General features: G+C 39.7%; 1 protein-coding gene across 4 annotated transcripts in view; it reads left to right on the top strand.

The window, feature by feature from the left end:
• RANBP6 (RAN binding protein 6) overlaps nucleotides 1-12,240 on the top strand; it is a 101,587-nt gene that overhangs the window by 76,502 nt on the left and 12,845 nt on the right. For all 4 annotated transcript variants that reach the window (XM_066368117.1, XM_066368114.1, XM_066368116.1 and 1 more), the window contains exon 2: nucleotides 7,362-7,416. The gene's annotated coding sequence lies outside the window, so the exon portion shown is untranslated. The remainder of the gene's footprint in view (nucleotides 1-7,361; nucleotides 7,417-12,240) is intronic.

The raw sequence follows: 12,240 nt of genomic DNA, 5'->3' as shown, positions 1-12,240 counted from the left end.
AAGAAAATATTAATTTGTTTAAATGAAAATATTCTATAAATCTTTCTTTTTCTTTTTTTTTATCACAAGAGAGAGAGAGAGATAGACAGAGAGGAAGGGAGAGAGATGAGAAGCATCAACTCATTGTTGTGGCACCTTAGTTGTTCATTGATTGCTTTCTCACATAAGTTTTGACTGGGGGGCTCCAGTTGAGCCAGTGACCCCTTGCTCAAGCCAGTGACCTGGGGTTCAAGCCAGAAACCTTGGGCTTCAAGCCAGTGACCATGGGGTCATGTCTATGATCCCACACTCAAGCTGGCGACCTCGAGTTCAAGCTGGTGGGCCCACACTCAAGCTGGTGACCTTGGGTTTTTGAACCTGGGTCCTCAGCATCCCAGGTTGATGTTCTATCCACTACACCACTGCCTGATCGGGCTCTAAATAGCTTTCTTATTCAGCACATAAAAATCTGCTTCATTCTTTCTAAAAGCTACTCAGTATTAACATTGTATGGGTATACCCTAATTTATTGTAATTTTTTTAAATAGTCACCCATGGATACAAAATGGAGAATGAATTTGGAGGAGGTATCAGTATAGGTGGAGAAGACCTGCAGGTTACTTACTTGAGGGAGATGGAACAGATTAAGGCAATTCAGTGGGATAAAGAGAAGAACTTAGATTTTTAAAAATATTAAAGAAGTAGAATTAAGAGAATGTAATGATTTCTTGTATATAAAGAATGAGGGAGTATTGGAAAATTCAAGGAGGATGCCAAGCTTTTTGACTTGAACAATTGGTGATGCCATTCTTTAAAGGGAGAAATAAAGTCACTCTCACAGGACAAAAAAGTGAATGAGCTTTACTTTAAACATATTGAGATTCAGCTGCCTGTGAATCCTCACAGTGGAGATGTGGGGTGAACACTTGGCTATATGTGTTAAGATCAGGAGAAAATGGAGACACTGAAGCAGGGGTCTTCAGGGGGTACTTGATGATGGAAGCCAGAAGACTAAATGAAATGACCTCTGGCCTCTATGTGCTACATACAGTTCCCTCCTTAAAAAGTATGATAAGACACCTCTCACTCTCAACACTTGGGTCATAGGCACAGGCAGAATGAAACCATTCCAGAGCCAGTGCTCACATACATTATTCATGGACACAAAGATAGTGATGTAAGATCAATGTTTTAGGAAAGTTAGGTGAGTGAAAGCTAGGAAGCTGTAAATTATTCAAGTCATCTATGTAAGAATGAAAGCTTAGTCTAAATAGGGCAATGGGCACAAAAATGAGGAAAACAGATTTGAGAAATCATTGAACTTGTGGGGAAATGGCTGGGAATTAGACTGTGGTCCTGACACAAGTCTTTGCTGAGGACTTTGGAACGCCAAGTCCTGAGGGAGCAGAATGCTGCCCTTGCAAAGCACTGGTAAGATTGTTTAAAGGAAAACAGTTGATTCCTATGGCCTTCTCCTTACATACCTGAAAGACATTAGTTAATTACCTTTCTCTGCACCTGAACCCAGGCTCTGCTAAATTGCTTAATGAGCAAGGAGACCAATAAATATGATGAGGCTGCAGTGATCTGGGCTCTCAGTCCTAGAGGTTGGGAGTCCTCTGTACCCATCTTTTTCATATGTTGCATCTTGTATGTCATTCTTAAGTCCTGCAGCACCTTCCTTTCCTGCTCACCCACGGCTGAGCTGGTCTCAGCATGTATTAATTAACCTTTCAAGTTGCAGGCACTTGGGCCCACTCAGATGGTATCAAGTAATAAGATTATAAAGATAGATAATATGAATAAGAAACAGGAAATTATAAGTAATCTCAGAAGGTGTTATAGAGAAATGGATCATTATCAGGATATGACACATCTCATTTAACCTGATATTATTAGTTTATTAATAGTAAACTTACTCACGATTTCACTACTTCACGGCTTTTACTTTTACAGTTTTCTCTACCTTACTGTCTGTTTCTGTGTTTCTCTACCATCTGTGTCCCTCTCTATAGGTCTCATATGCTGACATTCAAGGAGAGACTGTGTTTAGTTGAATAAATCATTACCCAATATAGAGTACCCTTGTGAAGAAAAAAGCTGTTATGCCTCCTCATGGGTTGCCTCTGAGTCAGATTCCACTCTTTGTTCAGTGAAGGATTTAATGTATTATCAGTGCAAATATAGAGGATACATAATCTGTAGAAGTTCCAGGGAAAAGCTTGATGTGTTTAGGATGTTGAAGGGGGACGCTTGTGCTGTCTAACACCTAAGAGACTTATAGAGAGTGATGAATTTCTCACAGTATCTCCTTCAATTTTGCAGTCCAAAAAAACTAGTCCAAAAATATGCCCCAAGAGGGTTTATCTCTCAGGGTAAATGCCAATAAAATAGGTTCACAGAGATCTGATCTATGAACCACAATGTCAAATTATCAATTTATAAAGAGAAATTTTAAATCAGATTGAAATCATTAAGTCTGTGTGACTTATACATTCTCTCCCAATGGGAAGACTTACATCGTCAGTCCATGAAGGACAAAAGAGAAAGGCAAAGGACACAAGGTGCAAGTCCGCTGAGACTGCCTATATCCCTATCTTCCTAAGAGCCTTTGTAAGAAGCCTCAGCCAGCAACTTCTGCTTATATGCCATCAACCAGTACTGTGTCACATGCCCAATTTTTCTACAAGTTGGGCTGAGAAATATGGGTTTGGGCTGGACCCACTGCCATGCACCAATAAGTTAGGATTCTCCTTAGCATAGGAAATAATGAATATCAGGCAGCCAAGCAGGTAACCATCAATCTCTTCACAAAAAAATCACTCCCAAAAAGTAGAAGACATGTGAATCATGCACTCCATCACAGGAGAAAAGTGGAGATTTTCCATGTTGACTGACAGTGAAGGGAGGTCCCACGATAAGATTAGTGCATAAAGATAAAAGATTCCAGGAGCAAAATGGAACTGATCGTTCAATCTATTTGTCAATGTTGACAATAGACATGCAGCTAGTTATGTGAAAATTTGGGATCAATTAGTGAAAGGTACAGAACACTAAGCAAATAAAGACAAAGATAATTATTACTAAAGGGATATAACAGTTTTATAAGTCATACAATGGTATAGAGGCATTCTGGAAATATAGCAGTAGTAGTGACATAATTTTTGAATGGCCCCATAAAAACAGAGCAACTGAATAGTAAGTTAGGAACTGTCAGCATTTATGACAAAACTAGATGATAAATTATTCCCACAAACCCTAAAATACAAGTAGCTATAAAATTTCAAAAGAAAATATAGGAGAAAACCTGCAGTCTTTGGGATAGGCAAAGATGTCTTACATAGGATACAAAAAACACAATCCATAAAAGAAAAAAACAATATAGTTGACTTCACCAAAATTAAAATATTTTCTTCTTCAGGAAACATCATTAAGAAAAGGGCAGTGTGCCTGACCAGGCGGTGGCACAGTGGATAGAGCATTGGACTGGGATGCAGAGGACCCAGGTTCAAAACCCTAAGGTCTCAGGCTTGAACACAGACTCATCCAGCTTGAGTGAGGGGCTGCTGGCTTGAGCGTGGGTTCATAGATATGACCACGTGGTCCCTGACTTGAGACCAAGGTCGCTGGCTTGAGCAAGGGGTCACTTGCTCTGCTAAAGCCCCCGGGTCAAGGCACATATGAGATAGCGATCAATGAACAACTAAGGTGCTGCAACGAAGAATTGATGCTTCTCATCTCTCTCCCTTCCTGCCTGTCCCTATCTGCTCCTCTCTCTGTCTCTGTAACATATAAAAAAGGAAAAGGCAATATACAGAATGAAAGAATATATGTACAATGTATATATCTGACAAAAGACTTAGATCCATAATATGTCTGTCTTGTTTACCACCTTATCTTCAATATCTACTAATATGACTCCTCTTTTTACCAGAAGTTGATGGAGATATTAGAAATGTCTAACAAGTATTAGCATGGGCACTGACCAGTTTGAACGGATGTTTATCATAGGAAATTCATGTGGCTGTGTCAGCATCTGAGTCATTTTAATTGAGTAATACAAATTCAGTGTCACAGTTTTTTCCAGTGTATGCATTTTCTGTGCCTTAAAATCTTTTTCAAGTCAGCATTCATTCTTCCCTTCCATTAATTCTGTGGTTTGATGTGTAGTCTCATAAACCTGACTCTGATGATCAAAAATTCACTACACAGACCTTCAGCATTTTTGTTATTTTATGTATGTGTTAATTTTCTTTATTATGAAAACTTCAAACATATACAAAAATAGATTGTATAGGAATCCCCATTTACCTATCACCTTGCTTTAACAATTATCACATGGTCATCATATTTCTTCTATACCACCGCTCACTTTTCCCTGCCACCTTCCCCCTCAGATTCTTTTGAAGCAAATTGTTTCAAGTACAGATTTCCCCCACCATCTAAAAGTACAGTGTTCCTATGGAACCTTTTGTAAGCCAAAAAAACCCATTAATTTATAAAGAAATATTTTTGAGAGTTCCCAGGCCCCCAAAATAACCTACCAAATCATACCAAATAAAACATAAGACCTAAAACAATATTAAAATATAGTAAAGTAGAAGCACACAAAATAAATCGAGATAAAATATAGATGCTCAAAGACACAGTTCAAAGCTATATGCAGCCGATGCTGAGAGGCTGCGTGTAGTTCCAGGGAAGGAGCTTGGTGGGGCTGCTCTTGCTGCTCTGGGTCCTCCTGCCTTTTAAATGGTTCACTGCAAAACAGTGCTGTATTTTCACTTTTTGCCCTTTTTTGTAAAACTGAAAGTCCACTTCAGATTCCTTTCGATTATCTAAAACAGGTGCTACTGCAAGTAGCAAGGTGGTGTAACTCAAATTTTCAAAAAGCTGGGCATATATTTTGCTAGGTCTGTTTTGTGTTTCTTCCTTGGGTTCTCAGTGCAATTTCCATTATATACTTTTCAGTTTCTTTTCGGGAGTTGTGTTTTCTAGTTTTGCCTTGTGCATCTAATACATGATTGACTTTAGTTGGAATTCAGTGCATATAAAGTATGAGATGTGCATACAGAAATCCAAAATGAAGCTAAGAGGGCAAATAAAACCCTAACAACATGGGCAAGAAAAATAATACCCCGGTGAGCAATCTGTATGTTCAAGAAAATCTATAATAGCGTGTAGAATGAATGTTTAGAGAATTGGTTGGCTAACTTCTTCAAAACCTTGCATTTTTTGTGTTATACACTACTTTAAAATAATAAAACCCATTACCAATCACATTTTATATACTAGATAATGATGAATCTGCATTTTATTTGCTAGAACTTGAAACTTTCTCTTAAAACTAAAATTACTGTTAACTATCTGTAACCACATCACTCCTTTGTTCCTCAAGCTTCTCTAAATTTGTATTCTTGTTCAAGGAGCTTGACTTACCCATCCTTACTTTTAAAGCAACAGCACCACCCTGAGGTAATATAAAAATGTTTTCTCACACTAGAACTTTCTACAACTCTTAACATGGCAAGTAACTTGTTAGCAGTCTGGCAAAGTTTTGGATGCCTTCTCAGATTAAGGTTTATAAATGAATAAAACACCCCCCCCAAAAAAAGGGATAAAATACAATACACAGAATTACAAAATAAACCAATTTTATGATAATAGTATTGTAGCTAGGTGTCCATGGAACCAGTTAAGAAGCCTTAATTGGGAAATGAAATTATGGTTCTTTTTAAATTTTTTTTTATTTTTCCGAAGCTGGAAACGGGGAGGCAGTCAGACAGACGCATGCGCCCTATGGGGATCCACCCTGCACGCCCACCAGGGAGCGACACCCCGCCCTCCTTGGGGCATCGCTCTGCTGCAATCAGAGCCATTCTAGCGCCTGAGGCAGAGGCCACAGAGCCATCCCCAGCGCCCGGGCCAACTTTGCTCCAATGGAGCCTCGGCTGCGGGAGTGGAAGAGAGAGAGAGAGAGAGGAAGGAGAGGGGGAGGGGTGGAGAAGCAGATGGGTGCCTCTCCTGTGTGCCCTGGCTGGAAATCGAACCCAGGACTCCTGCATGCCAGGCCGACGTTCCACCACTGAGCCAACCGGCCAGGGCCAAATTATGGTTCTTTTGAAAACAACTCTTCTCTGTTATTCCTGTAATTAAGGGTCTTTTTTTGTAGATATTGCTTCAGAAATTACATAATGGTTTTGGTTTAATGTCTATGAATATTTATATACATAATATATAAGAAGAGAGAGGGTTGCCTGACTTGTGGTGGTGCAGTGGATAAAGCATTGACCTGGAATATTGAGGTCATCTGTTCAAAACCCCAGGCCTGCCTGGCCAAGGTACATATGAGAAGCAACTACGAGTTGCTGCTTCCCACTTCTCCACCCCACCTTTTATTTCTCTCTCTTCTCTCTAAAGAAATCAATAAATAAAATCTTTAAAAAAAAGTAAAAGGAAGAGAGAGGGTATTGGAGACAGAAGGGGAGTTTCTACGCAATAAAAACAGTTGGAACAGTGAAAAATGTTGGGTTTTGTATCCAGCTCCTTTAAATACTTGAAATTTGGAGACTTCTGCCAAGGGGAAAGAATGGATTTCACAGTACTCCTAAAAGGGTGATCTTAAACATAAGAATTTATTATTCTGCATGTGTGCTTTTATGGGGTGCACAAAGTGGGTCAAAGTGTATAATGCTATTATACAGCTCTGCTGAGTAAATTCAGCTCCAGAACGCCCATAGTTAAGTTCCCTCAGAGGGCCAAAAAAGTAGCTTCAGATACCACTAGAGGGCACTGTCAGGTCCTTGTAGCCCGTCAAGTAAGGTGTGGCTATCAGACTCAACCCTCTGAAATGAGGAGCTCAAGGTAGAGCTTGGGGTGTGGAAAGAAAGGCAATTAACACTACCGATTTTAGCAATAATAAAGACTTACCAAATATCTCAGACTCTCCCATCTCCTGAGCATATGGCAATTGCACTTTTCAGCCCCTTGTAGTAACTGGGGCCATATGATTGGTGTAGGCCAATGAGTTGTCAGTGAGAGTGACATGTATCTTTCTGGATCAAGCATTTAATTGCCATTATAAGGCTGCCCAGAATTATTTTTCCCTTTGACATAGAAAAGGATAATAATAAAAATGGTAGCTACTCTGTCAGCCTGGGTTCCTGAGTAACTACAATGGGCAGAGTTCCCCTACTGACTCTCATGCGACATGTAGCATGATTGAAAAATAAATCTCATTTTAAACCACAGATATTTGGGAATTATTCATTACTGTAGCATAATATAACGTATCTTGACTATCACAGTGAGAAACTCAACGAAATGTTTTAAGTATTTTCATGTTCAGTCCTCTCAATACATGTGTTTTTCCCCCCATGTTTTAGATGGGAAAACTGAGGCTGGGAGAGTTTAAAGACTTACCTAAGGTCATGAAGCATGGTAAGTCCTTTGATTCTGTACTGTGTCTCCTTATTTACTGTGAACCTACCTCCCAAGACCTGTTTGAAGCTATGTTCTATGGTCCCAATAGAAGAAAGAGAAATGCATGGAACCAGGAAGGCAAGAGGGAAGATTGTTTCTGGCCTGTGGATACTAAGTCACCCTCAACATGTGGCTGATAAGAATTCTATAAACTTACTCCTCACTAACTAAAACTGCATTACTCTTCTCTTTCCCCACAAATATTCCCCACGTTTTGCAAGTTTTCTACCTGGATTCTTTGCTTCCAGGCCTCTGCTTCCTTTTAGTCATCTCTCTTCTCAACTGCCTCCCAAATCATCTTTTCATTTAGTGGTTCATAACTACAGCTGCCCATCAGGACCACTGGTGGAGCCTTGCAAACACACACGCGTAGTTCAGTAGGAGCATAGGCAAATATATTTCTTATATTTGGCTACAACTAAGGATCATAATGTTAAAGACTGTGATTTGCTATCAGGCTATCAGGTTTCTCTGCTATCAGGCTCCGGTTAGCCTTTTCTAACTAACTGTTCACATAACCCTACTCCAATGCCTCAGTAACAGTAGAAAAATTATTATCCTTAGAATAAAATTAAGAATATTTTTTTGTCTCCAAGTTTCTACTCCAGTTGTCTCTTTACTTGGAATTCTTCCCTCTTCCCCATAGGTAAAAAATTCTATGAACCTTCAAGTGCTACCTCCTCTATTTCATCTTCTTGTATCGACTCAGGTTAGAATAGAAACTTTTTTCCTTAGGCTCCTACTGTACTTGGCTGAATCTCTACTATGTTTTTTTAATTATTCTGCCTTTATTACATTTATTTATATATGCCTGTCTCCCCATTAGCTTGTCAACTCCTGAAGGGAGGGCCCAGTGTTTTTTTCTTTTTGCTCAGCATTATTTTACCTTTCTATTCCACAAAACACCAGTCACATTGCTTGATATCTATCTAGCAAGTGCACAATATACTTTAAAATACAATTTACTTATTTTTATTTTTTGTGATTAAATTTAATGGGGTGACATTAATCAATAAGAGTATACAGGTTTCAGATGAATATCTCTATAGCATTTAAACTGTTGATTGTGCTGTGTGCCCATCACCCAAAGTCAAATCATTTTCCATCACCGTATATTTATCCCTCTTTACTATCCTCCCTCTCATCCCCTAAAATAAAATTGAAATTGATGAATTAAATAAGTATCATCTGACCAGGCAGTGGTGCAGTGGATAGAGCATCGGCCTGGGATAATGAGAACACAGGTTCAAAACCTGAGGTTACCAGCTTGAGGGCAGGTTCATCCAGCTTGAGCACAGGCTCACCTGCTTGAGTGTGGGGTCACCTACTTGAGCGTGGGATCATAGACATGACTTCATGGTCACTAGCTTGAAGCCCAAAGTCACTGGTTTGATCCCAAGGTTGCTGGCTTGAGTAAGGGGTCATTGACTCAGCTGGAGCCCCCCCCCCCATCAAGGCACTTATGAGAAAGCAATCAATGAATAGCTAAAGTGCCACAACCATGAGTTGATGCTTCTCATCTTCTCATCTCTCTCCCTTCCTGTCTGTCTGTCCCTCTCTCTTTCTCTTTTACTCTCTATCTCTCTATATATGTATATGTATGTATTCGTTCATTTCACAAATATTTATTGAGTGCCTATTGTGGACCAGGCACCAGAGACACAGACATTCTACTAGAGGACACAAACAACAACCATGATAAATAAGTTATATATGTAATATGTTTGAAGATGATAAGTGCTAAGGAGAAACACAAAGCTGGGATTGTGTATGAGCATCTACTTGAGTGATTTGTTTGTACATTAAAGTTTGAGAAACTATGCTTTAAATGAAGCAACATTCCCTGTAAGGATTCTTTTCAGAACAATGAATGAAGGTATGCATCAGACTCTAAACCAGCTCTTTTGGGGAAGCAAAGGGATCTTAAGCAAGTTTTTTGAAGTTTCAGAGCCAAATTCTAATATTACACAGGTAAAAATTCCATTCACAATAAAATCAAAGCACTGCCTAAGATTTTTTTTTCTTCTTTCCAGACAAGGATGTGTGTATTCAGTTGATCCTTGAACAATACAGGTTTGAATTGTGTGGGTCCACTTTTATGCAGATTTTTAAAAATTAAGTGAGAGCAGAGGAAGCAGAGAGACAGACTCCTGTATGTGCCCTGACAGGGATCCACCCGGCAAGCCCACTACAGGGCGATGCTCTGCCCATCTGGGGTGTTGCTCTGTTGTTTGGCAACCAAGCTATTTTTAGCACCTAAGGCAGAGGCCATTGAGCCATCCTCAGCACCTAGACCCAACTTGCTCAAATTATTTGAGCCATGGCTGAGGGAGGAGGAGAGAGAGAGAGAGGGAGAGAGAGAAAAGGGAAGATGGGTGGATAAGCAGATAGTCACTTATCCTGTGTGCCCTGACCAGGATTCAAACCTAGGACATCCATATGCTGGGCCAATGCTCTACCACTGAACCAACCAGCCAGGGCCTTTTTTCTTTTTTTCAATAAATACACAGTCCGCCTTCCATCTCCCTGTGTTGGGCTTCTGGAGATTCCACCAACCCCTCTTGAAAAAGAGTATTTTTTATCTGTGGCTGGGACCTCAGTGGATGCAAAGGGCCAACTATATACACTGGCCACTTGTATAAGGGACTCAAGCACCCTGGATTATTTTTGGGGGGTGGTGGTTGTGTTGTGTCCTTGAACTAATCCCAGTAAAGTCAAAAGTTATATGCAGATTTTCAACTAGGGGTTATGGGGTCATTCCTACTAATTCCCGAGTTGTGTTGTTCAGGGGTTAACTGTGTATGTTGTGTGCATATGCTTATGTTTATTGATGTGTGATTAGAGAAGGGGAACTAACTTTTTTTTTAAGCACCTGTTATGTTAGGCTTGTGCTACCATAAATACACTAAACCTTAGACCCCAAATAAAGATGTTTCAGAAAGATTACATTTGCATTTAATCAAATTAAATTTGTTTCTACCCCAAAAATATGTGCATTACTTTTTTAATTAGGAAGAAAAGAAATATTTAAAAGTCTTTATACTCATCATTATTGAGCCTCTTTCTCTGTATTAGATACCTGGAGCCCCACCTCATGTCCTCTAGGGCAACTCAGATTTCAGCCATGGCTGCTGCAAAGAGATCCCTGCAGGCTTCCTCTCTCTTTGTACAGATAGCACCTCATCTCAAGCCTAAGCCTTGTTTCTCTCCTTTCCTGTCTTTGGGCTTCTCTCATTCCTTTCTGTGAGAGTCCATAAGTACCTGCTCAGAACTTAGCACAGGTACAAACCTGAGAGGTTAATGTCCCAACCAATGGGAGAGAGGAGCAGATGAATAAACAGTTCTCCCTCTTGTTTCTAGTCCCTGTACAGGAAAATTTTTTATTTCAGCCCATGCCAGTGACCAGTCTAATAACACAGCCTTATACTGACTTCCCCTTATTCCTGCTGCTCCTTGGAATTACTTCCCAAATAAATTATCTACACTCAAGCCTTTGTCCTAAGCTGTGATTTCAAGGGAATACAGGCAAATACATATTCCTATCCAACTGAGTTACATAAAGGTCCAATGAGGCTCATAAAGAGCAAAATAAATGGAGAAACCTCTGCAGATTGTGGTCCACACTTTGGGTCACACTTGAGATGCTCATTACCCAAGCCCAAGTAGTTCCTTGGAAGTATAAGGTTATCCTACCACCTCCTTTTGGGCACAGTAATATTTACCAGACTAGGAGTCCCATTATTTGTATTCAGTCTCACCTGTCCACTATACACCTGTGGAGATCCGGACATCAGGAGCACAGTAAGTACTTCCCCATCCTCCTGAAACATCCTACATCCCCCATAAACTTGAGGACAATGTTCATTTTCTCACAATGGAGAAAAGAAAGCCCTTTTAATAAATGGTACTGGGAAAATTGGAAAGCCATATGTGAAAGAATAAAACTAGGCTACAGTTTGTCCCCATGTACAAAAATTAATTCAAAATGGATCAAAGACTTAAATATAAGACCAAAAACAATAAATTACATACAAGAAAAGATGGTACTAAACTCATAGAGCTTGCTTGGTCATAGAGAAAATTTTATTAACTCTACCCCAAAGGCAAGAGAAGTAAAGGCAAAAATAAATCAATGAGACAATATCAAACTAAAAGCTTCTGCACACCGAAAGAAACTCAAAAAAACATAAAGGCAGCCAACTGAATGGCAGATAACATTTTCAAACAACAGCTATGACAAGGGGTTAATATCCAAAATATGTATTTTAAAAAACCTCATACAACTCAGCACCAAACAAACAATCCAATCAAAAATGGGGAGAGGACCTGAACAGACACTTCTCCCAAGAAGACAAACAAATGGCCAACAAATATATTAAAAGATGCTCAACTTCACTATTAGGAAAATGCAAATCAAAACTACAATGAGATACCACCTCACACCTGATAGAATGACTATTATCAATAGGACAGGTAATAACTAGTGTTGGAGAGGTTGTGGATAAAAAGGAACCCTCATTCACAGTGGGTGGGAATAGAAAAACTGTCAGCCATTGCCGCAGACCAGCGTGGTTAGTAACCATCCAGGTCCAAACAGTGCAGAATGAAGAAATAAACTCAGAGAGAAAAAAGGATGGGATTGGGAGGCATCTGCAAGCTGATGGCAAGCCAGAGCAAAAGCAAAGTGCCCCCTTCCCCCTTTCTGCTTTATTATATAGTGCAGAGCCATATGCAAATAAGAAAGTTTCCCATACAAAGTCACACATCTGAGGCATAAACAGA

Source organism: Saccopteryx leptura, chromosome 2 (genome assembly GCF_036850995.1).
Source record: "Saccopteryx leptura isolate mSacLep1 chromosome 2, mSacLep1_pri_phased_curated, whole genome shotgun sequence".
Classification (NCBI taxonomy): Eukaryota; Metazoa; Chordata; class Mammalia; order Chiroptera; family Emballonuridae; genus Saccopteryx; species Saccopteryx leptura.
This window is presented reverse-complemented; position numbering and strand designations above follow the sequence as displayed.